This window comes from Ictidomys tridecemlineatus, chromosome 4 (assembly GCF_052094955.1).
Source record: "Ictidomys tridecemlineatus isolate mIctTri1 chromosome 4, mIctTri1.hap1, whole genome shotgun sequence".
Classification (NCBI taxonomy): domain Eukaryota; kingdom Metazoa; phylum Chordata; class Mammalia; order Rodentia; family Sciuridae; genus Ictidomys; species Ictidomys tridecemlineatus.
Genome location: NC_135480.1, coordinates 191,502,395 through 191,529,003, shown reverse-complemented (window position 1 = coordinate 191,529,003; position 26,609 = coordinate 191,502,395). Strand labels below are relative to the sequence as shown.

The window sequence follows — 26,609 nt, the reverse complement described above, 5'->3', positions numbered from 1 at the left end:
GTAGCCACGCTTCAGGGACCTTCAATGGAGAGATCATTTTGTCCCCTGTATTCGGAGCAAATCTAGTGCCACTGGGCACACTAGTACCAGAGACTTAATCTATCAAGTGGGAGTGATGGAATGGCAAGTAGAGAAAGAGCATGAGCTGTCACCTTGCCTCTGCCCCCGCGCGGCAATGTGGCTCTTAGGCAAGTGACTTCATCTTTCCTAGCCCGGTTTTCATCATCTGCAGAATGGGGACAGCACCAATCTGCAAGTGCGGTCGTGAGGTCGATGAGATCATGTGTTCCACTGGGCTTCATCAGCGGTGAAGCATCGTAACAACGCAAGGCATTGCTTCTATGTGGGGAATGACACAGAAACCCGGAGCGAGAAGGAGCTGGGTGGGGAAGAAATCCATTCAGATAAAGGACAATGGAAGAAACCAGGAAGAAGAGGTTTGGAGTAGGAGGATGGGGAAGCGGGGGTGAGGGAGAGCCGTACACGGCCCATTGCAGCTGTGGTCATTGTCTCAAAGTTTTTCCAGCCCTCTGGTTACGCTCCCTGCGGTGGCTCTTCCTTATTTCTTAACAGTTCCCATGTGCAACCTATTGATCATGATCATTCACCCTAGTGATCATGAGTTTATCCCACGTTCATGCTTTGACGTCATCCCCAAAGTCAAGCGTGGACTCCACCTTCTCGCCCTGTACCCAGTCTCCTTCCTGCCCCAGATGGACTCCGCCTGGATGAAAGCATCTGAACCCAGTGGTTGGCGTTAGGATGATCTGGCTGCCAGAGCTCTATTTTGATGACCATTCATCTCGAGTTCAACCATTACTGTCTCCTTTTGACAAGCAACTTGAAATACTGCTGGGCTTCAAATGAGAAAAAAAAAAATGAAAATCAATTTCCATTAAGGCACTGACTTGCTTCTATAACCTTCATTAATCAGGTATTTTCTCCACAATGATCCTGAGAACAACTATTTCAAAGGTGATCCTTTCTCTGGCCAAGAAAGGTTAGGAATGGAGAGATGGGTTGATGTCCCATGTTGAAACTTTTCAGCAGTGGACAGGCTGTCCAGGAGGTGAGTGTCTTCTCTTTACAGGAGGGATCAACACACAAACTGAATAAGCAGTTGGAGAGCATGAGAGCATGTCACAGGGGTGTTGAGAGTCCCCAGCCAGTTGGCTTCAGTCAATTTCATGCTGCTATAACAAAATACCTGACACTGGCTAATTTATAAAGAACAAAAATTTATTTCCCACAGATCAGGAGTCTACAAAGTCCACAATCGAGGCACCAGCAGCTTGGTTGTCTTGTGAGAGCTGCTCTTTTTCCAAGATGGCTGTGTCCTCCAGAAAGGACACACACAGTGTCCTCACAGGGTCAATGGTGGCTTAAGGACAAATGAGAACTGAAAATTCTGCGAAACCTCCTTGATATGGGCCTTCATCCCTTTCAGGAAGAACGAGATTTCATGGCCAGACCACCTCCCAAGGCCTCCCCTCTCAATATGACCTCATTGGCCATTAGGTTTCAACACCAGGAATTGGAAGAGGAGACCAGCATTTTAACCATAGCAGCTTCCATGACTTTTCCAAACCAAGACTCTCCAGCCTCAGCCCACAACCCTCAAGTTCCACAGAACAGTTCCTCCACCTTTCTGTAGGTCCGTTAGGAAGGTCGTAACATTGCCCACTAGCAGATGGACTCAGCCAAAAAAGTACAAGGAGTCTACAAAATAGAATTCCTCAGGAGGCCGCTCACATCCCAAATCCCCACCACAGATGGACGCCATGTTAGTCCACGAGACCAACACAGAAACTGGGGTCCAGAAATACAGGTGGGAATCTGAGCCTATGATGATCACACTGCTTCATTTTATATCTCTATTCCCCCATTCTATCTCCCCGGCTTCTGTCTTTGTCATCTGTCACCTGGACAGGGGTCACAGCCCTGCACTGAGAGCCCTGCCTCCAGCCCCCCTCACCTCCAAGTCATCCCACACAGCCCCTGGAATGCCGAGTTGAAATGCACATGTGACCCACTTCCTCTCCCGCCTACTGTCTTTCCATGGCCCGTCACTGCCCACAGGTACAGAAGTCCCCCTGAGCCTGCCTCCTGGGTCTTATGACTGCAGCCACCTCTCCTCCCCACCTTCTTCCCCATGCAGCCCATGCCTTGGCCGGGCCCAGGCCCAATCTATTGCCCAAGACACCAAGGGCCCTCCAGGCCCCACGCTTGGTGCAAGCAGTTCCTTCCCTTGTCGAGCATCACCTCATCCATCACCTCCCCTCCACCTGGGAAGGGTCTCCCCATGCCTTAAATCTCATCTCCAATTCCACCTCCTTTTATATTTTTTTCAATTATCATTTTATTTGTACAAATTTAAGGGCACACTATGTGAAAATGTGATACACAGCATGTAATGGTCAAATCAGAGTAGTTAAATTACTGTATCCTCAAACGTCTTTTTAAAGTTTTCATGAACACATAGTAATTATCATATTTATGGGGTACAGGTGATATTTCAATGCATGTATATAATACAGGCTGAATATTAAATATTAGAATAGCCAATATCCTTAAGAAACTAAAATCAGAGAACCAGTTCCCATCTCCTCCTCATCACTCTGTGTCTGGAGTCTTTGAGCTGCTCTCTTCTAGTTATTTATAAAATATATAGTAGGCTACTGTGAACTATGATCCTCTCCATTATCCTGTAGAACTCTAGAACTTCACTGCTGCTCTCTTTGTTTAGAGTTAGATACTTCCCAGCCTCTAGTAATCAATTATTGCACATTCCAATCAGCTATTTTTTTAATATGTGACAGCAGAATGCACTATAATTCTTATTACACCTATAGAGCATAATTTTTCAAAATTCTGGTTGTATACATAGAACATTCACACCAATTCGTGCCTTCATACATGTACTTTGGATAATAATGATCATCACATTCCACTATCATTAATAACCTCATGCCCCCTCCCTTCCCCTCCAACCCCTCTGCCCTATCTAGAGTTCTTCTATTCCTCCCATGCTCTCTCTCCCTATCCCACTATGAGTCAGCCTCCTTATATCAAAGAAAATATTCGGCATTTGGTTTTAGGGGATTGGCTAACTTCACTTAGCATTGTCTTCTCTAACTCCATCCATTTACCTGCAAATGCCATGATTTTATTCTCTGTTATTGCTGAGCAATATTCCATTGTGTATAAATGCCACATTTTTTTTATCCATTCATCTATTGAAGGGCATCTAGGTTGGTTCCACAGTTTAGCTATTGTGAATTGTGCTGCTATAAACATTGATGTGGCTGTGTCCCTGTAGTAAGCTGTTTTAAAGTCCTTTGGGTATAGACCGAGGAGAGGGATAGCTGGGTCAAATAGTAGTTCCATTCCCAATTTTCCAAGAAATCGCCATACTGCTTTCCATATTGGCTACACCAATTTGCAGTCCCACCAGCAGTGTAGGAGTGTTCCTTTCCCCCACATCCTCTCGAACACTTACTGTTGTTTGGCTTCATAATAGCTGCCATTCTGACTGGAGTGAGACGAAATCTTAGAGTGGTTTCATTTTCATTTCTCTAATTGCTAGCGATGATGAACATTTTTCATATATATGTTGATTGTCCAGTCAATTATTTTTAACATCCACGTATGAGAGAAAAATCTGAAATTTGTCTTTCTATGTCTGACATTTCACCTAACATAATGTCCTTCGATTTATTTATTTTGCCACAAATGATAGGGCATCATTCTTTTTTATGGCTGAATTATATTTCATTGTGTATATATATATATTTTCCTTATTCATTCATCTGCTGATGGGCATCCAGGTGGATTCTACATCTTAGCCATTGTGAATAGTGCAGCAACAAACATGTGCATGTGTCTCTGTAATATGCTGATATCATTTCCTTTGGATATATACTTGGCAGTGGTATAGCTGCATTATATTTTTGTTGATCTGTTTTTAGTTTCTTAAGGATATTGGCTATTATAATTAACATTCTCACCAACACTATATGAGTTCCCTTTTCTCCGTTGTTTTGTGTGCTTTTGATAAAAATCATCCTAAATGGTTAAGATACTATCTCATTGTGGTTTTGACTTGGATTTCCCTAAAAGATAGTGAAGCTAAGCTTTTTTTTTTTTTGCATAAATTTTTTTGGCCATTTAACTTTCTTGTTTTCAGGAGGATCTATTCATATCCCTTGTCTATTTTAATTGGATATTTTGTTATTGAGTTTTTCTGAGTTTTTTTTAATATATTCTAGATAGTAATCTTTTGTCACATGAATAGTTCACAAAATTTCTTCCCATTCTGTTGATTGCCTCTTCACTCCATTGACTGCTTTATTTGTTGGGCAGAATCTTTTCAGTTTGGTACAATTCCATTTGTCTATTTTTTTCTTTTATTTCCTGCGCTCTTGGTCTTATCCAAAATCAAAAATGTTGCCTATACCAAACCTTGAAGTGTTTTCTTCTAGTATTTTCATAGTTTTAGGTCTTTAACTTTCATACATTTTTGGTGTTATCATCTTTGTATAGGTGAAAGATAAGAGTCAAGTTTCAATCTTTTGCATGTGAACATCCAGTTTTCCCAAAACCATTTACTGAAGAAACTGTCATTTTTCAAAAGTGGATTCTGGCAATCTTCTTTAGAATTAGTTCACTGTAAGTGCTTGGAATTATTTCTGGACAATACATTCTATTTCAATGGTCAGTGTGTCGATTTTTCATGACAATACCATGCTGTTTTGATTAGCATACCTTTACAGTATTGTGCTGTTTTTCAACACTTGTGACAAACACCTGAGACAATCAACATAGAGGTGGATAGATTTATTTGGGCTCAGAGATTCAGCCCATGGTCTGCTGGCTTCATTGTGTTGAGCCTGAGGCAGGGCAGAACATTGTGACAGAAGGGTGTGGTGGCCAAGTTCCCCAGCTCATGGGAGCCAGGCAGTACTGAGAGAGAAAGGGAGGGAGAGACAGGAAGAGACAGGGCGAGACAGGGCACAGGTGTCAGCATTTCAGAGCATGACCCCAGTGACCCATTTCCTCCAACTTGATCCCACTCCCACCACCTCCCAATAATGCCATCAAATTATTCACCCATCAATATATTAACTCACTGATGAGGTCAGAGTTCTCATGATCCAATCACCTCCCAAAAGCCTTGAAACAGACTGCAGTTGGGACCTCTCTAAAACTGAGAGCAACTTTCCTATGCGGAAAATAAAGAATGAGGAGAGGCTGCCCTCGTTCTGACCTGGGAAGGGGAGTTGAAGACTGTCCCCTCCCCAGGCCTGTCCAGCACAGGCTCACTAAACCTACATATGAATATGGAAATGCCTTTTGTCTCTCTAGGCCACCTCTTCTTCTTTAAAACTTTTCCTCACCTTGGAGTTTCCAAAGATGGGGTTTTTAAGATAATAAGATTTTTCTATTTTCTTTCAAAGCTGCCTTTGAATAAATCCTATTTTCCTACTAATTTGGCTCTGACTATTTCTTGAGCAGTAAGCAGGGTAGCCCAGTCTCTCCCCAGGCCACCATACTAATGCCTTCCCATGACAGCCTCTGGTCTAAACATTTCTGCATTGGAACCCAAGATTTCAACACAAGAGCCTTTGAGAGACATTCCAAGTCCAAATCATAGTGAGTATATTTTTTAAGTCAGGTAGTCTGATACCTCCAACTTTATTCTATTTGCTCAAGATTGTTTGCTTTGTTTGAGGTCTTTTGTGCTTCCATGTGAATTCTGGGGTGTCTTTCTTTCTTTCTAGTACTGTGAAGAATGTCATTGGTGTTTTAATGGGTATTTCATTGAATCTAGTAAATAGGCTGCAGTAGTATGGATATTTTAACAGGTTAATTCTTCCAATCCATGAACATGGGATACTTTCCATTTGTGTGTGTGTGCCCCGTCTATGTCTTCCATCAGAATTTTGTATTTTTTCATTGTAGAGGTCTTTCTTTCCTTGGTTTAATTTAGTCCAAGGTATTTTGTTTTATTTTGCCACCATTGTGAATGGAATTCTATTCAACAAACAGCCGATGTCATACTGAGTGGGGGGAAACCTGGAAACTTTTCATGTAAGATTTGGAAATAACAAGGATGTCCATTCTCACCATGCATTCAACGTGGTATGGAAATCTTAGGGAAATTGGGCAAGAGAAAGAAAGAAGACCTAAAAATAGAAAGGGAGGAAGTGAAATTATCCCTGTTTGCAAATGATGATTCTATACATAGAAAAACCTAAAGGCTCCACCAGAAGACTGTTAGAGCCGATGAATGAATTTAGTAAAGTGAGGGTATAAGATCAAAATACAAAAATCAATAGCAGGGAGGAAGGGGAAGTGTTAGGGAGTGGTATGGGCTAAATTCTACTATTACATGGGGTGCATTATGAATCTGTCACAACAGATCCCACCATTATGTACAACTCTAATGCATCAATAAAAATGTGGAAACAGAAAGAAATCAGTAGCATTTTTATACTCCCATAACAAAATTATTGGAAAGGAAACCACCTCCTTTGTTACTCTTTCCAAGTGGATTCAACCCCCTGTCCCTTTTTTGTGTTCCCACAGAATCTTGTCCATTTTTTCCTTACTCTTGTGGCATCTTTAACCTGTCAGCTTTTCCCGGAGCTGTGAGGACAGACCCTGACTCATGCCCATTTCTTTCCCCTGGAGGGCCTGACCCAGGGCCTGGTTCTTATAGAAATGACTTCTCCAAGGTCATGTAACTATAATAGGTCCAGACAGCACTATCTCCTCATAAATTCATTTTTAAAATTGCTTTCTCACAAACCCTCAGCCCCAGTGTGTTCGACCTTTCCTTGTTTTCTTTTCCATCCTTCTGTGAACACAAATCTAGCTTAAGCAGTCCTATCTTTTAACTTCTTATTGATATGCTCATCCAAAGCCACACAACTGCCCGCTGTGGCCCTGCCTTAGCCTCTCCATCCACCATGATGGTGTCTGGACACTGCTCACAGTGTTGTCAACCAGGGAGGCGGACGTCACTACCCTCAGTGCAAACTTCTGGAAGCACCTTATACACATCTGATCAGTCATAAGCCAACTAGCAATGTCAGAATTTTCCCTAATGTGATGTTATGTCCACTCTTATCCAAAAACAAACATCTTCGTGGATTTCCCCACAGAGAAATTTCAAAGAAAAAGTGATGAAAGCATTTGTTTTTCAACTTACTTTCAGATCCCATTTTTATCTTCAATCCTCTTTGCAGTCATTTATCCCACCCACTTCATTTTACCAGTGAGCCAATAATCCAAAGAGGATAAGGCACTTGCCCAAGGCTGCTCAGTTGATAATTACCAAGACCTCAAAAGCTTCAGGCTCTCTCTCAGCACTAGTTCTGAAGGTGCTTTTTCATTGTCTATGAAGTTTGGGTTAATTAATTCATTCACTGAACTCCTACCACACACACACACACACACACACACACACACACACACACAGCACTGTTCTAGGTCCCCAGGAAACAGCAGCAACAAAACAAAGCCTCTGTCCTCCTCACACTTACATTCTAATTCCTTGGCGTGCTTTTTATGGGCCCATCTGAATCACAGGAAATGTTTATTTTTTCAAAGCAGCCATGAACCCAAGGAAACACAGTGAGCTTAAGATAGGAGACCAGAAGAGAAGCTGACTCCAGCTATTCTTTTAGACTACATAAGATACCTGAATGCTTTCAAAGTTTCTCAATAGGAATGCATCCAAAGAAGACACAATTAGTGGATTCAGCACAACTTTGGGAAAAGGCGGGTATTGGAGCAGAGAATCTAGCTGTAGAACTCCAGTCAAGGCATACCATGCAAAAACATCCAAGGCTCTTCTTCCTCCCAAACAACACAGCTTGACTTAGGAATGCTTGAATCTCAGCCCAGACAGAAGCCCAACACAAACGGATTACTATAAAGACTCATATTTCCCTTGAACACTTTCGCCTCTCTCCTTCTCAGATTGGCTCAGCCCCTGCCAGTCACTGCAGAGCAAGAGAATTGGACTCAGCCTTTGTCAACCAAGCAGTATGATGGTTCCAGGCAATGGATAGTTTTAAAAAAAAATTTAATTTAATTTTAATTTAATTTTTGTTCTTTTTAGTGATACACGGCAGTAGTGTGTAATCTGACTTATTGATGCAAATATGGAGTACCTCTTATTCTAATTAAGATCCATTCTTGTGGTGGTACATAATGATGACATCCACTGTGGTATATTCATGTAGGTACACTAGAAAGTTATGCCAGAATCACTCCACTGTCTTTCCTATACCTGTCCCCACTCCCTTCCCTTCATTCCCCTTTGTCTAATCTACTGAACTTCTATTCTTCCAATCAGCTCCCTGCTTGTTGTATGTTAGTATTCACATATCAGAGAAAACATTCAACCTTTGGTTTTGGGGGATTCACTTACTTTGCTTAGCATAATAGTCTCCAGATCCATCTATTTTCTGGCAAACGTCATAAAAAGTCATTCTTTTTTATGGCTGAATATATCTATATCCCATCATTATATATGTTCCATTATTATATATATTCCATTATATACATATAATGGAATATATATAAAATATATATAATAATCACATTTTCTTTATCCAATCATCTGTTGAAGGGCACCTAGCTGTTGTGAATTGAGCTGCTATAAACATTGATGTGGCTGCATCACTGGAGTATGCTGATTTTAAGTCCTTTGGGTGTATACCAAGGAGTGGGATAACTGGGTCAAGTGGTGGTCCCATTTATGGATACTCTTAAATACCAAATAACCTGAAATACATACTGCCGGATCCCTGTGTGGAACTAGGGTCCTTCCTCTTCCCCAGCCTCCATTTCTTCTTCTGAGATTAGATGGGGATTAGTCCAAGTGAAATCTATGTACTCTGGTAGGCTAGATTCTCCTGAGCCCCTATTCATTTACCCAGTAGGTGTTGTTGAACACTGGCTATCTCCTGTCACTGAGCCAAATGCTGTGGACACAGCCATCTGGAGACAAGCTCTCTCTCTACTCTCACAGCCTGCGTCCCATGCACCTCTCACTAAAGCAAAGGAAGCCTCCTTCTCCCAGAGGCTCTTCTTTCTGCCCACCCATGCGACAACGCCTTATCAACTGTTTCCCTACAAGACGTTCTGAGAATTCAAAGTTGACTCTGTTAGGAAGCTTCTCTTCCAGGAGCTCAAATAACAGAACATATGCAGGCACCCAGGTAATCACAGCCAAGGTTAAAGTGTTAAGCAGCTTGAAAGGGCACAGCAAAGTTGCCTGAGAGATCAGACCAGAGGGGAGCAGCTTACAGCTCCATTATGATTAAGTCAACATCTGCTTAGACCAAACTCAGCTAAGTGATTTTATAGATAGGACGTCCTCAGATCTTCACAACCACATTGCCGTCCTTGTCTCCAGTTTACCCAAAGGGAAACTGAGGCTAAGAGAGGTTTAATATAATTTGTCTAAGGCCAGAGAGTTAATAAACGCAGGAGGTCATGCCTGGTCTGTCTGCCTCCACAGTGTCAGCTTTTATGCCACATGAAATTTCCTGGATTTTAATCAGGCAAATAGCAGGGCCTTCCGTTTAGGGCACCTAGTGGGCTCTTACAGATATAAAGAGGAAAAAATGGTTTTCAGTTTCATAACTTTTGGTCTGAAAAATGCGACTCTGACCCCACCATTTCTACACATGTACATGTGGCTTTGAATCCTTTGAAGAAATGTTGAACCAGATGAAGATAGGACTGGAACAGATTTGGAACTGTTGATCAGAGGAGCAGGCGCTGACTGGTCAGAGGGCTCAGAGAGCCCAGGAGCAGAGTCACAGGGGCTCCAGGGGGAGAGAATGTGTGGAAATGAGGCTGGCTAGATGCTTTCAGATAGACCATGAGGAGCTCTAATTGGATCTAACTCCAATTCAGCTGCAGGTTAGTCTAAAGTTCCTGAGGCCATTCTGGGCAGGATGGAAGAGGGATGGGCATGAATCTACCTTAGAAATTCAGCAGGGATCAATAAAAATTGACAATCTACTCGTACCTTAATAGAACACAGGATGGTCCTCCAGAAGCCAGCCTCCTAATTACGATGAAAAATCTGATTTATTTTCATTTGTAAAGGTGCAAAAAAGTCCATGGGGAATAACTGGGGACATCAAAGAATTTCCAAAGCTCCTTAGGGCTTTGAGTATCGAGAGGATTGAGCACAGCCTGGGGGAAGAGAGCCACTTTGGAGTCCGCAGGCATGACCTCAGATCCTCGCCCTGCCGTGTTTTTGGCATTTGAACTTGAACACTTTCCTTACTTTCTCTGCATCTCAGAGAAAGTCAATTATTAAAGACAATAATTCCCACCTCACTTAGGTTTTGTGAAATTACATGTGTACACTGTTGAAGGGCACCTAGGTTGATTCCACAGTTTAGCTATTGTGAATTGAGCTGCTATAAACATTGATGTAGGCAGTGTGCCTACACCAAGTTAACACTCATTAAATCACAAGTGATATTAAGTTAAAATAACTCGTGCTGAAGAGAGGAAAGCCAAGCATCTACCAGACACTCAATGGGTGCCAGGTCCTATATAGGCATTATTTTCTTTAATCCTCACATGGTTCTCCTAAGGAAATATTAGCATCCCAGTTTAGCAGATAAAGAAACAAGTCCAGGGAAGTTACTTTATACCTAATCAATAAAAAAAAAAAAAAGATTCACTTTAGTCATTTCTATTTTTGAGCCAGGTTGCCATGGGTTGGGCTCCTGGATCTTCTACTTCTAACTTTATTACTTGATGGAATTTCGTGTCCCAAACTCTCTGCATTTCAGTTTTTTATCTTCAAACTGTAAACCCTTCTTGCCACAATTGGAAGAACTCCTGCGATGAACCATGTGATCAGCCCACAGTAACCATGCAAAAATGGCATTATCTTTATGGTAAATTCACACAGTCATGAAGTGGTAGAGCTGGAATCTGAACCTAAGTCCAAAACCCAGTTTCTTTCCTCTAAATCACATGATGGGAAACAACCCCCACGTGCAACTCCTATGTGATGGTCGCCTCGATGCCTCCAGAGATGGGGAATTTCCCACAAGTTCTAGCTGCTCCAAAAGTCTTTCTAAACCCAGATCACTCCCTCAAATTCCTACCATTAGTTTCATTTTATTGGGTTCCAATTTGGAGGTTATGTGGCACCAGCTACCTGTCACTTAGCGAAAGGCAGGAGGCAGGAAGTAAAAGGCCAAAGATGTTTGAATAAAATTTAAAAAAATATATTAGCAGAAGTCTCCAGGAAAGAGGTTGACTAAGGGCTCAGCTGACCTGGGCATGGGCTCTCAGAGCAGGAGAAAGAGTACTGGACTTCAAGTCAGGAAACCTGGGTTGGTAAGGGTCTTAGGCCAAATCCCTATGTGACCTCTGTCAAGTCTCTTTTCTTTCCCTGCTAAAAGAAAGAAGGCTCAGGACATGTGTCTAAGCACTTTCCGGGTTTGATGGTCTGTGCTACTGGGTAAGGAGGGTGGCTAAGAAGTGACTGAATGAGACAGAGACCTCCCTGGGACATCTTGAAAGCTCCAGGGACAGCAGCATCCACCTGCAGAGATGGCCACCCTGAGCAAGTGGGGGCCTGAATTTTATGGCTCAGCTGTGGTTTCCAGGCCACTGACACCCATCCCAGGGTCTGAGGGTGCCCATCCTCCAGGTCACTTCCATGAACAAAACTGCATTTTTCTGAATGGAAGGCTACAGTCTAAGGAGGGCAAGCCAGTTGCCCAAAGGCGAATTCAAACAGAACTCACGAGAACCATCATCACTAAATGAAAAACTCCGTCAAGATCTTCAAACACAGCTCTCCCAGGTGCTCCTGGGGCTCCATCAGATGGGCCCCGCTTCAAATGCCACAAGGACCATGGTTCTCATTCAGGGCCAAAGTCAACCATGTCAGGAGCTATCTCTGGTTGTCACATTTGGATGAGGGAGGGTACTGCTGTGGTATCTAGTGGATAGAAAGAAGCCACCATGCGCAAAACAGTTCCCCACAGACGAGAGTCATCTGATCCAAAATCTCGGTGCTGCCAAGATTGGGAAACCTTGGCACACACTCATCTAGTTTTTCAAGTTGCCTCATCAGAGAGACTTCACCTCTCTAATGAGGGGTGACTCATAGGTCAGATGGCTCCGGGTCCTTTGGCCCTCCCCATCTGACATTTTGGTCACAAGAAAGGAACCCTACCTCCTTGTCAGGTATAAAGTGGGCTTCTTATCTATCTTAATATCAGAGATAAAAATTCTCTGAGTCACATTTCTGTGGAAAGGGATCATCTTCTTGCTGAGCTGCTGGAGATTTCAAGGTGGGAAGAGGGGACCCGGGGCCAGCTGCAGGACTGATCATCCATCCTTCCTCTGTCAGCCTCTAGCTCCTCGTGTTGGCTCCGCCCCCACGTCCTTACAGCTGTCCTTTAAATCACGCAGACGCCAGGTGCCACTCACCCATGCTCCAAGCATCTATCACAACAGTGCCTAGGTACTTGGCCTAGGTTTAGGGATCAGAGGTTTCCCAGGGGAAGTGAACTCTAAGTGGAGACTTAAGGAGGCTTGGAGGCCACAGGCAAAGTGGCAGAGAAGTGTTCTGGAACAAAAGCATATTCAGATGACTAAGGGGAATTGGGAGGACCATGCCTCCGAGACACTGTGAGCTGTCCTGTGTGTTTAAAACTGAGAGAAAGGAAAGCAGAGGAGCCAAAGGCAAGGCAAGGCTAAGTACAGGACAGAGTCAGAATGACAGCTTTTTGCAGAGGATCAAGAAACTAGGCTTGAGAACAGGCCGTGGAGACCCAGTCAGATGCTCCGCAATAAGGATTATTCTGGATGGAGGGTGGGGCGGGCAGAGGTGAAGGCAGGGAGACTGGATAGGAAGCACTGTCAACACCCCATGTGAGAGGCCTGGTGTCCTGACCCAGAGAAAAGACAGCTATGGGAAAAGTCACCCCAATCGCAGGGAACAGGGCCTGGTTACTGCTTGGCCATGGGAAATGAGGAGCTGGGAGAAGTCAGGGATGGCTGCTAAACCAAGCCCGGGAGTATGACATCTGGAGATGTCAGGGAAAGGAGACCCAAGGGGACTTGCAGACTGAGGCCAGGAGGACTATAAGGTTTTCTAGCAGAGCACTGCCCGCGTGGGTCTGGAGCTCAGAAGAAAGGCCTAGACACCCAAGGGCGGGGTGCCAGGGCTGAGATGATGCACCATGGTATGAGGCTGTCATCCTTCCCAGGAGCTCTGGCACCACACCCGGGACCCAGAGGAAGGAATGATCGCAATGTTCATGGTATGCAGGTGGCTCTCTGCCTCGTCAACCCTCCCTCAGCCTAGTATTGCCCCCATTCAACAAGGGCACGGACAGGGCTCTCCTGGAAACGGTGGAAAGCTCACCGGCCTGGAGCCGAGATTCCAAATCAGGTCTGCCTGGCTCAGAAGACCCGTATCATCTCGCTCTCCAAAATGTAAGCTCAGCCCACTGCAGCCCTATGAGCAGCCCACTGCCCTGGGGTGAGAGCAGGGGATAATGACATCCCACTTCCCAAGGACATCAGGAAGACGAAGGCACCGAAATCTGGCAGCCCAGTGGCTGGCATAAAGAAATTAAATTGGAATTCATTTCCCTCCTTGTTTATTATCCCATTCCCCTCACAACCTCGAGTTCATAACCCACTTGACTCTAATGTATGAAATATGATATGTCAAGAGCTTTGTAATGTTTTGAACAACCAATTAAAAAAAGAAAAAAAAAGAAATTAAATTGGTGTGTTTGTTGTGTTTCGTTTGTTATGACACATTTTTTTTCCTTGTTTGTGTTTTTTGCCAGAGCATCATAGTTAGACATACTAATTGGGTTCATTTTGACAAAATCACACATGCATGGAATGTGATTTACTCCATTTCAATACCGTCTCCCCTGATTTCCTCCCCATGCTTCTTCCTCCGCTCCATGGACCTTCCTCTCACTCATTTATTTATTTTTGGTTGGTGCTTTCTACACAGACATAAAGGCAGAACTCCCTGCGGTATATGTATATATGCACTTAGCTTCAAGATGTTAAATTAATTCATTCCACGTTCCCTCCCCTTTCCTGTCCCTTCTCCGGCCCTCTCTCCTTCTCTCACTCCGCTGATCTTCCCTATATCTTTGTGATAGCTAACCTCCCCATATCCACCTTATTTTGCTCTAGCTTCCACATATGAGAGAGAGCATTCAACATTCAACCTTTAATTTTCTGTGCGTGGAAATGGAGAACACCATGCTACGTGAGTGACGTTATGTTTAAGTACTTTTAAATTATGTTTCTCAACCAAAGCAGTTTCGCTCCCTGGGGGACATCTGGCCATATGGGTGGGCACTTTTGTTTGTCTCCACTTGGGGAAGGGGAGCTACTTGGGGAAGAGTCCAAGGATGCTGCTGAACATTCTAGAGTACACAGGATGATCAAGAATGATCTGGTCTAAAACGTCAATAAGACCGACGCTGAGAAATCCGGTTTTAACTGAATACAAAATATCTAACCTGGAATGTAGTGGAAATTAGTTACATCAGAGATGATCTAATCTAACTTACTCATCTCACAGAAGAGAAAATGGAAACCAGAAAGAGAAAGGGGCTCGTGTCTCAGGAGGGACTGGATGGAGGGAAAGGGCCCTGCAGCTTGTGAGCTGGCTGTCTGGAAGCTGAGCTCAAGGAGGTCTCTGTACCCTTCTTGCCTTGCCATTTTGGGAAAGTGGAGGAGCAATTTTTTTCTGACCTCATACAAAAAGAAAGAGGACTAGCTTCAACCCCACCGGTTGGCCACACCAGAATTCAGCCAAGTCTAACCCAGTGAAGGATGGTAATGAGGACTATGGATTGCACCAAGCATGTGGCACTGTATGAGCATTGTCACCTGGTCTTCATGGTGCATGGTTTTATCCTTGGCCAATGAGGACATGGAGCCCTAAGGAACCTACGTGGTTTGCCCACAGTTCCACAAGGGAAGTGTGGAAGCCAGCAGAGGTACTTCAGGACTTGTCCTTTGACCTACCTCTCAACACTGTCACCTGCAAGACCCCAGCCGAGCCTCCAAACCCATCAATTCCTCCACTCTTATAGGAAACTGAGCCAATCTCTTTTAACCATAGGATTTGGATGTCACTAAAACCCCACATAAGCCTAGATCATCAGAAAACACATCTCACTGGCATAGCCCACTCCCTGGGGTATACACCCGAGAACTATGGATCCAGGTGGGTTTTCAGCTAATTTTTTTTATCTGGAGACCAGAGAGAGGGTATAAACAGCCTGAAGTCACACAGCAAGTTTGTGACTTGGTCTCCTGACCCCTCATCTATTTTATATTTGGAAACAGAAAATCAAAAGTGAAAACACCCACTGTGAATGTGCCTTCTCAGGAATGAGCAGAGGGCTGACCTCAGGCAGTTTCCTTCTGAGACTAAGATATTTGCATGAAGTGATTCCCCAAAAGACCTTGGAGAAAATGTTTTTATCTCCTTCCTCTCCCCGCTAAAGTAAATGAGACTCCCGATTGTTAAAATAGCAACTTAAAAGGGGTCACTAAAATACAGGATCAAAAAAGAAAAAGGAAGAGTGATCCGAAGACCCCGAACAGTTTCAATTCTGCAAATCTTCAAGCTGAGACCCACCCAAGGCTCCATTTTCCTTTTTTGAAAGAAGGGCCATTGGTGGGCTCCCTGGTTTCTCCATCACCGCAGCCGTCTGTGAAAAAGAAAGCTTTTGATTCATTTGGTTTCTAGCTCATCTCACCCCAAAGGTATCAAGGCCACAAGTAGAAGTGTAGACAACACAGATGATGGAGGAGAGAACCGGAGTAACAGGGGGTGCACCCGGAGATGTCAGGAAAGGTGTGAACAGTTGTTTTAATAAGCTGCCTAGCAGCCAAGTCAATGAGGAAAATAATTTATGACCAGTCCCCATGTCCATAAGGGAAAAAATATATCTCTTGATGAGGGAAGAAAAACCCCTGTGTTTCCAAACATGATGTGAAAGTTCAGCCTTGATTGTTGAAGACACTGAAACCTTGGCAGGGGCCTATGGCAGGAACTAGCAGTAATTACCCTGACAAATCCCCACCCTCCACCTCCTAGCAACCTCTTGAAGATGCTCATGTCAGCTGAATGAAGGAATGAGCTCCATGCCGGGTGCTCTGATTTCCAGGTGCTGTCCCATAATCTGTCTAATCATTCAGCATGTTGGGCCCTGTGTTCCCTAGACCAGATTCTCAGCTTTGGTAATGTGGGCATTTTAAGCTGGATAATCCTCCGTTGGAGGGGCTCTCCTGTAGGATGCTCCATAGTATCCCCTGACCCCTGCTAGGTATCAACAGCATCACCACCTCCAGTTGTGACAACTAAAAATGTCCCCAGCTATTGCCAAATATCCACAAGGCCAAAGTAGTTCCCTGTTGAGAATTATTGCCCTAGACCTGCAATCTATAAGTTTATATTATATACCCTTTTCTTCTAATCACCCCTACACGCCCCACATACTCCGTACATCCAAGATACAGGGGTGGGACAGGGACAGGGACAGGAAAGTCATAATAAATCCACCTGCTGGGAAGCCTGGGGCACACACAGGAGTCACAGATCCAGAGGGTTCTGGGACCCAGCAGGGCTGACCTGTCCTAAAGTCTCCAGCTCTGGGCGAGGAGCTCTAACCTGTCTCAGGGAGTTTGTCCTGCCCTTGGTCTTTCTAACACTGAGGACCACCCTTTGGGAGAGAGAACCTTGTGAGTGTCATCTTCCTTGAGCACGTGAGTGAGAATTAGGGGCCCTGCCTTCCTTGGAGTGAGCACAGTTTTCCTGATTCATTGCTGTCATGGAATGTCTATGTCCAGGTGGTCTTAAATTCCCAAGATTGTCCAGCACAGGCTTGACGTTTCTTTGACATCTCATTTCACTCGGTAAGTTCACAGGACAGTGGCCTATGCACCTGTGACCGCAGGTGAAAAAGTGTGCTCTCAAGTGTGCCTTCTCCCTTGCTCTTCTACCCACGGGCGCTCTCTCAACCTAATGGCAGCTACTTGACACTTTATGGAAAAATCAATGAGAAGGCCACATTTTTCATTTGATCTGTGCCCCGAGTCATTTTTCCATATAGGAGATTCTACCTCTAAATCCTTTTAAATCCTGTCTCATTGTGTGGTGCTCAGGAGTGGTTGTGGGTCCAGCTCCAGGGCCCCACATCTCTGCACTCTGTGTTCCTCTTAATTCCCTCTTACAACTCATCTAATTTACGAGCACCTGTCAATACAGCCTGGCTACCAACCCCCTCTTTTTCTAGCTCTGCTCCTGCGGTGACAAGTTCAAATAGCACAGAATCTGCCTTGCAAGTCATCACAGGTGACAGCTTTACAAATGTCTTGCCCCTGCATGACCTGACCAATTACTGCCCACTTTCCAACACAGTGTCCCATCACCTGTCATTTGGCCATCAAACTGACAGGTATTTTATATCTTTGTGATGAAGCATCACTATGGGCGCCAATTTTTCACTGAACAAATTGGCACCAGCCACTCAAATAGGCAGATCCTGAGAGTTCCAATGCATCCACGTAATTCAAACTCACAACTTTCACTCAAAGTCCAATGATAGTAGGCAGGATTTTTTCCATCCTGGAGTTACAGAAAAGCCAATTACTTCTGGATGCTAAGCAATAAAAGATGAGATTGTTCAAAAGGCTTTAAGGGATAAAGATGCAGTAAAATGGAAGTAGAGAGATCCAATTAAAGATGGGCTTCTTCTCTTTCCATATCCTCGGCAAGTTCAGTAGGAACACAGTCTGCTTGGAACATCTCTAATGTGGAGGAGGAACATTCGCAGAAACGATACCCAGTTACCCATGAACATCAGGTCCCTGTGAGTGTCTTGGCCAGTTCTGGTCCCAAGCCTCAATAGGAACATCAGAAAACTTGAGAGCCTTCATGGATCAGGGAATAGCTTCAGCAGAGAGCTGTGAACTGCAGCTGGGTGGAGCCAGTTGTAATAGATAGTATTATTAATCACAGTATTCACTGCTTCCTCCATGAGAGTCTTCCTTCCCTACCTCATAGGCAAAGGTTCTAACCAATGTAAGATGGGTGAAGGTGATTATATCATTTATAATAGAAACTTTCAAAGCCAAGGTATGAAGACTCATGTTCTCTTTTTCTTCAATGAAAAATGATCAGCATCTTTAGACGGAGACTACTTGCCCAGCCTGGATCCTGGAGTGGACGTGAATTGGAGCAGAGTTTTTTCAGCTTGCAATGAACATATAGTGTGAGCAAATAAATAAATAAACAAATAAACCTTTGTTCTCTGATTGGGATATTTTTTTATTACAGCATAAACTAGCCTGTCCTGACTGATAAAACCAGTGAAGGAACTGCAGAAGATGATCCTGTGGGGTGGGGACAGGATTATCATCAAGAGCAAAGAGGAAAAGCAATACCAGATTTGCTCAGGGGTTGCTCCAAACTTACAGAAGTCATGAGAAGGTAGCTTAGGTTAAGGAAGAACATTCTGAATGAGCAATAATCAGTCCCTGGAGGTCATATGGAGGTGCAAACAGAGATCTCTTCAGCCTCCTCCAGTGCTGAGAGGCTGTGACCACAGAGTAGTGACCTTCAAAGGCTTCCATACATCAGTGAGAGCTACAGTCTGAAAGATCATGGTCCCTCCCAAAACTAATATGCTGAGAGCTCAACCCCAATGCAACAATACTAAGAGGTGGGCCTTTGGGGGTAATTAGGTTACCCAACCTCTGCTCTGTGAAAGGGATTAGTGGCATCAGAGGGAGCTGACTTGTCCCTTCTACCAGTGGGGATGCAGCAGCAGGGCTCCCTCACCAGACACTAAATCTGCTGGTGCCTGGATCTTGAACTTTCCAGTTCCAGAACAATGAGTAATAAATTCTGCTCATTGTTCATGAATTAAAGTACAAGGAGGTTTGCTCTCGCAGCCTGAATTTTGAGACATAGAACTATCCTCTACCTCAGCTGAGCCAAGGAGCACCTGCCAAGGGCCCCGGAGGTCCCAGATGCTGTCCCTCAGTAAATTCATGTGCTTTCTCCATTAAACATGGCCACATTAGATGGTCACGTCACTGTCCTCCTTACCCTCTTTCTCTCTGTCCTGTCTTTCTGGTTCTGACACAGACCCTGGACCTCTGGCTGATCACCTCTGCCTCTGTGACACCATGTGTGCCCTTCTTCAGTCTTTGGGTCTGTCTGCCTGGACCTCAGTCTGTCCCTCTGACTCAGGGCATCTTCTCTTCTCTGACCTCCGCTGTACTCTCCCTCACACACCTCACCCCATCCACAGACCATCGTGCAGACGGTTTGGGGTGACAACTGTCACCATAGCCAGTGTGGAGCACATTCACTTGTTCGACCACATCTTCGGTTTCTGACTTTGTCTTTCCCTTTTTTTAATCGCTTCCTGCCCGCCCGACAGCGGAGCTCCTCCCTAACCACACATTACTCATCCCAGAGGCTGAGGCCTGTGCGCAGCCTCTCCCCTCTCGGTTAGGGTAGCGCTTTTCCTTCTGTGGAGCCCGAGCTCTGTGTCCAGTTCCAGAAGCATTCCCTGGAAAGGCCATGACAAGGGTGTGGACATGCAAACTTCTTAAGGCACATGCAAACTTTACAGGCCCCGGATAGAACCTTCCAGAACACAGATACCATAACAGAGCCCTTATCTGCCCAGGCCCTAAGGAGCAGCCACCCCCTGCTAGTCCCCAACTTCTCTCCACATACCTGCTGACTTCCACCTCCCATCTTGGCCCTCAGCCTGAACCTCACTAGCCACACCCTCCAGAAGAACCCAGCACAGGCCCAGGGTTCAGCCCTGCTGCTCAGTTTGGGGGGAATTCTGAGCCAGTGACATCACTTTCCTAGGTGTTTACTATTCTTCAAATTTGGAGTCAGAGCGCTGACCGGCCAAAGCCGTGTGAGAACCAAGAAAGATCCGGATGTAGAACTGGAATTCAGGCAGTGGTGCAGAAACGCTCCCTTCTGTTCTACCCCTGCCCCACACCAACCTCAGGCCCCTGCTCATTTCTGGGCTCACCTGCAGCTGACGGTCACAGGAGTGGCGATACCGATGGGATCACAGGCTGCTCAAGATGGGTCAGCAGGCCTGCAGTTTCATTGCTACTTACTTTGAAAAGCTCCACGTCACTGCCATCCATACCTGTCACCTCCACCCCCAGGCTCCCCCATCTCCATCCATTAAGTCTACTTCTGAACCCAAGCCAAACCACCCCCTCCTCGCTGAACTCCCCCATTTCTCCCAACCAGTGATAACTTGTCTCCACTTCAAGGTGCCATTCACCGGGCCCTGACCACAAGGTGTAATGCATGGGATTCCTCAAACATTTCTCTGGCATTTACACTGTATCCTGAATGTGGAGACTCAACCATGAGAAGGACCTGTCCTCTTCCTTGCTCACAGGCTAGTGGGCCGGAGGGCTTTCCAAATAAACATGACAGTGCTATGTGACGAGACTGCTGTCACTGAAGGGGGCTGGGCCCTCTCAGAGTGGGAGCTCTACCTTCACCTGAGGGGACCACTGTCATTGAAATCTATGGCTTAGCCATCTGCTCAGTAGCAAGATGCCCTCGATTCCATGTGGCCCGAGAACTGGGACTGTCTAGCTAAGAAATAAGGCCACACTCACAGACAGAAAATTAGCAATCTCCAGCCTCAGATCTGGGTTGTCTATCTCCAGTTTCTGGTAGAGACTGAGCGGTTGAGTCTGGAATGAGAAAATGAGACGGGGGTCAGAGAAGGAGCAGGGGGCCAGTGAAACCGGTGGCTTGGCCAAGCTCCTCCGGCTGCACCTTGTTGTTCAGAGCTGCAGGCCCTGTCACCACCTAGCACGGCTCTCCAGCTCTCGGCTGCCCATTCTTCCCTCCTGGGTCTACGCCCATCCCTCCACACCTGGCACACTCTCCCAGCCAGAGCTCGTCACCCATCTAGGGACAGAGTTCCTCCTCTGGTCTGACTGGAAACACAGTCAACACACTCAGAATCCTAACTCCAGGCCCTTTTCCAGGCTGCTTATGAGCTTTGACCGTGTGGCCAAGTTCTGCAGGACCTGGCAACGTTGTCTGCCTGGACCCGAGTCAAGAGCTGAGAAGAAAAGCTAACAACATCTCCCTGAAGCCCCAGTAGACCTCCCCTCCTCCTGCAAAATCCACAGAGTTCGTCAGAAAGTATATTAGGACCCCACTTAGCCACCACGGGCTTGTTTGTGTTTTGAGGTCTCAGATATACGTATGGGGATGGTAACCATCCTGGAATCATGTCACACCTTCGTTAAGGGCCCTCCTTGCTTGAATGGCTTTTTGTTGAGTCCATTTAGTTAATTGGTTATAATTGGTACCTAATAACCCATGACATCAAATGAAGGCCACAGGAATCGTCTGGCACCCTAGGAGAGACTTACTCATTCGCTCTAATTCCATCATGAGTCCTGAGTTCCTCCTTGCTCTGCTCTCCTTTTTAACTGGTTGTATCTATAGATGCATTTGTGTGTGAGTGTGTGTTCACTGTAATTTGATGTGAGCTCTGCTCTGTAGAATCTTTGGGAACTTCCTCCCCTGATATCATCACACTGGACTCCCCTGTCTGGAGGTGCTCAGATGGTGATCCTTCACCTGGACCACTGCACTCTGCCCCACTGTGTGGCTCTTCACTGCCTCTCCTGGTGACAGGCGCGGGTGTGCATCCAGGTTTCTGCTACTGGGATGCTACAGTGAGGATCCTCGTCCTCATATGACTCCCGTGGTGAATGTGAGCAAGGGTTCTGCTATGCCTAAGGGAGGAGTGTTGGCTTTCATTACCTGAAAGCACGATCCATGGAAAGGGCAGCTGGAGATGTATGCAAACAACAAAGGAGAGGGCTTAGGGGAACAAGAGGAGAAGGAATTCTAAAAGCCTGGGGTCTAGGACTCATTCTGCTCAGGACAACATTGTTTGGTGGGGTTTGATGGTTTCAGAGGACCTGGTGGTCTGTGGTTCCCCTTGTGTGTATGTGTCTGTGTGTGCTTGCATTTTTCGTTTTCCAAAGTCAAAATATGTTAATTTTACAACCTCTACCTCCCCCCCACACACACACACACACATTGCTGGGGATGGAATCCAGGGCCTCTCACAGGGTAGGCAAGTGTCCCCACTCCACTGAGCTGCATTCCCAGCCTCTGCAGACATTACTTTAAATTGTTGGGAGCTCAAACTATCCTTTAGAAAGGTTTTCCTTCAGACTGACTGCATTTGATTCTGCTGTCATTTAAAGGCTGAGTCAACCCCTGGAAAATTCTGTTTTACCGTGTAGCTCAGTTTCCAGAAGAACCCAAGGGAGAGGGCCCTGCAGCCATCATTGCCATTCCAGGAAAGTGGAGCTGTGCCCTAGATTAGCACTTTGCTGAAAGGCTGCGAGTATTGCACAAGTCCAAACATGCTTGGATACGAAGAAGAAATTTCTGGAAAATGATCTTTCTTCCCAATTCAGGAAGAAACAGGGAAAAGATCTGGTGACTTCTCCCAGCTGCCCAGGTTAATCTCACGTTGTACATCCTAGGGAACTTGCCATGATAGTGTTTGGGAAAAGAGTTACTCTGCAAATAGGGAGGTAAGTGAGGTTATGCAGAGATGCATGAGGGGAACAACCCGAGGGGAAAGAGAAGGCACAGACACCCGAAAACATACTGCAGACGCACCCTCAGAAATCGCAAAGTTCAATTCCCTGGTCCCATTTCACAGATGGAGTGAACAAGTCATGAAATGGAAGGACGATTTAGTCATCCTGTCTCGGTGAGATCAAGAGCTGTAAGAGGTCAACTCCAATCACCTCTCCAATCAGTAAGTGTTGTTGCCCTTGAACCAGAGAGCGCTCCCACCTTAGCAGTAGCATGACTTATCTCTGAGTAACACTGAATTGCTCTTACCTTAAAATTAAGCTGAAATGCACCTCTCAGGAACTTCCACTCGTTGGTCTAGTTCAACATCCCCCGTGCCACACAGGTAATAACATCAGCAGTGATTACAATAACGAGAATAATAATACAAGTCCATAATCTAAAACCCACAAAGCTCTGAAAACTGAAAGCTTTTATAACTCTTTTGGCAGCAAAAGCTGACCTGAAAAGACTTGTGTTGTTTGCAGTTCTCATCTGTCACCTTGGCATGAGGACCTTGGGCTGCAGAACAGTTGTTGTGCTTGGTGGTGGGGTGCTACTTCAGACCCCACCAAGAGTGTCACATAACATACGATCCAGACACCCCACAGGAAAGTGCTCCTATTGTAGGTCCAAAGTGGTCAGCTATTGGTCGTCTCCTGTGGCTCAACTGCATGGATTTCTCAAAGCAGCCCCAAGGATTTTAGACATAGGACTTGAAGACCGGTAACCACGTTGAGCACTAACTATGTGACAGGCGCGGCACCAGGCCTGACTTTTAGATTAATATTTTCACCCAAGCCTCCTCAAGGCACCAGATTCCTGGTCTTCCCACATAGGGGTCATCTTCATGGGCTTATCTGAAAGTCCACTTTTCACCATTTGAGTACCTCAGCTTCCTCCCAGTCATCCCCAATAGCACCAAAGGCGCCCCTCTCCTTCCAGCGTTCAAACCAAGATCACTGGCCTCAGGATGTTTTCTTTCTCACTCACCCCAATTCCTGCTCAATAAGAATCACACCTGTTCAACTTCAAAATGTATCCTGTGTCCAATGTTTCTTGTGACCCTCACCGCCACCACCTCATGAAAGCCACTGTCAAGCCTCTCAGAGGCCACTGCAGTGGTCTCCAAGCTGGTCTCCCTGGTCCCTACTGCCTTCAGGATGCTCTCCATACAGCATCCAGGGTGATCTTTCTAATGAGAAATCCAAACCCGCCATCCCTCTGCCCTGCACTTCCCAGAGATTCCCCGCCCCAGCTCACTGAGGAAGAAACCAAGTCCTCCCCAGGCCCAAGAGGCCCTGCATGATCAGCCTCCTCTGTTACCACTCTGGCCTCACATGGAGAGCAGGCTATGCCCTGCTCTGAGTCACCCCATGAGGTCTAGAACAGCAGTTTTCAGGCTGTACCTGAACTAGAGTTACTCCATTGTGTAAAGCAGGAGTTTGTCATCAGCTGCTTCTTTTTTACTTTAGTGCTGAGGCAGAATGATGCTACACCTTCTTTACACAAGTAGATAACCACTAACTGCCTAGCAAAACCATATGGCATAAACGGATAAATAAATCAATCACACTGGTAAAAAATGATCACCTATGAACTTATTGAATGAATCAGAAGCACAAGGGTGTGTGGTTGTACCAAACTCCTATGGGAAAAACCAGGCCCATGAGCTTATTGAGCACACCACACCACTGAAAGAGGTGACCCCCTCACTAGAGGGCCATGAGAGGAGGAGCACCCCAAGGTTGGACACTGAAAAGGCTGTGCTGTTTGCAGTTCTCATCTGTCACCATATGTCTAATGTCAATGTATCCATGATATATGTGCTACCCACCTGTTAGACACTTAGTTGGTTATCAGATAAATTGTCATGGCATCACAGTATTTACATTCAAGTACCAGTTATTTTACTTTATAATGTCCTTAAAGCACAAGAGTAGTGATGCTGGCAATGTCATTACAAAATATTATTATAATTGTTCTATTTTGTTATTGTTAATCTCTTACAGTGCCAAATTTATAAGTTCAGCTTTGTCATAGGTACATATGAGTAGGAAAACAATGTATTTACAGATGAATCCTAATTTACGATGGCTTGACTTACAATTTTTTGATGATGGTGTAAAACCAATACACATTATGTAAAAATTGTACTTTGAATTGTAGCCTTTTCCTGGGCACAAAGGTAATGCAATCATCTCTAAAGATGCTGGGCAGCAGCAGTGAGCCACGGTGCCACTCAGCCACTCACTCATGGGGTGAGCAACAGACACCGTGCAGGGTATGGTGTTGCTAAGTTGTGATGTTGGCAAGTCATTAAGCTTAGGTAGGTTTCAACTTACAATGGGTTCATCAGGATGTCACCCCATCACAAGCCTCTTCATAAGTGAGGAGTATCTTCTTAGGGTTCAGCATCATCTGTGGATTCAGTTACTCGTGGGATATCTTCCAACACATTCCCTGTGGGCCAAAGGGGGACCACTGTGTGAGCTTTATAGACACGGGGAATTTTGTCGACTCTTTCCACTGCTTTATCCCCACTACTTGGAACACTGTCTTGTACCTAGCAGGCGCACAAGTGCATTGCCTCATCATTCAGCTGTAAGCTGTTCACCTTTTGCCTTTGAATCTACTGAGAATCAAGAATGAAAGAAGAAGTCCTTGTGGCAACCAAAATAGGTGTCTCTCTCACCAAAGGATACACAGATGGAAAGTAGCACGTGAAGAGATACTCAAGGTTATTAGCTATCAGAGAAACGTGAATTGAAACCACAGTGAGATATTAGTACACACAAGCTGAATGGCTGAAACAGAGACTAATAGTGTCAGAGAAGGGATGTTAGCTCTTTCACATGTTGCTGGTGAGAGTAAAATGGTACAACCCTCTGGAACAGAGTGTGGCACCTGCCTGCTCACTTAAACATGTGCTTACCACATGAATCAGCAATGTCCTTCTTGGGTATTTATACCAGGGAAATGGAAACAAATTTTCACAAAAAGCTGTTCATGAATATTCATAACAGCTTTATTCATAATGACCCAAAGCTGAAAGTATCCCACATGTCCTTCAATGCACAAAGGGTTAACCAAACTGTGGAACATGTAGGCCACAGAATGGAACTCAATCATCAAGAGGAATGTCAAGACTGTGGATGTGGTAGAGCACTTGCCTGGCTGGTGTGAGGATCTGGGAGTAATCCTCAGCATGAAGAAAGAAAGAAGGAAAGAAGGAAAGGAAGGAAGGAAGGAAGGAAGGAAGGAAGGAAGGAAGGAAGGAAGGAAGGAAGGAAGGAAGGAAGGGGGAGGGAGGGAGGGAGGGAGGAAGAAAGAGAGAGAGAAAGGGAGAAAGGAAGAGAGAGAGAAAGAAAGGGAGGGAGGGAAGAAAGAAAAGAAAGAGAGAGAGAGGGAGGGAGGGAGGGAGGGAGGGAGGAAGGAAGGAGGAAGAGAAAGAAAGAGAGAGAAACAAACAAAGAAGAAAGAGAAGGAGGAGGAGGAGGAGAGAAGGAGAAGCAGAAAGAGAAATGTTACATTACAATAGCAAAGATGTAGGGAGCTGCAAAGCCCTGTTTCTTAATGCATTTGTTGGACCAAGCTTGGGTAAACAAGAAACATGAAAGGCACCCTTTGCCTGAATTCTTTGAAAATATGTTGGAGGCTTATTTCAATTAAGTAGTTATGAGTCTATCTGTGACATTTACCATGTCAGGAGCAACAGCCACGGGGAAGGAATGTGACCTATCCTTCCATATCTGATAGTCTAATGGGGGTGACATTAAAATAGTCACACCCAGGCCAGTCTGAAGAGTTCAAAGACAGGGGAAGAAAGTGAAGCTGCAGAGGATAAGCATCTCACTCCACTGAAGGAAGGGGACGT

The 26,609-nt window shown here is 45.2% G+C and overlaps 1 long non-coding RNA gene across 1 annotated transcript in view; it reads right to left on the bottom strand.

The window, feature by feature from the left end:
- The window catches only part of LOC120889873 (uncharacterized), a 116,761-nt gene extending 91,572 nt beyond the window's left edge, over window positions 1-25,189 (bottom strand). Inside the window, exon 1 of the long non-coding RNA XR_013437265.1 lies at window positions 25,078-25,189. This is a non-coding gene — a long non-coding RNA (uncharacterized LOC120889873). The remainder of the gene's footprint in view (window positions 1-25,077) is intronic.
- Between the last annotated feature and the right edge of the window lie 1,420 nt (window positions 25,190-26,609).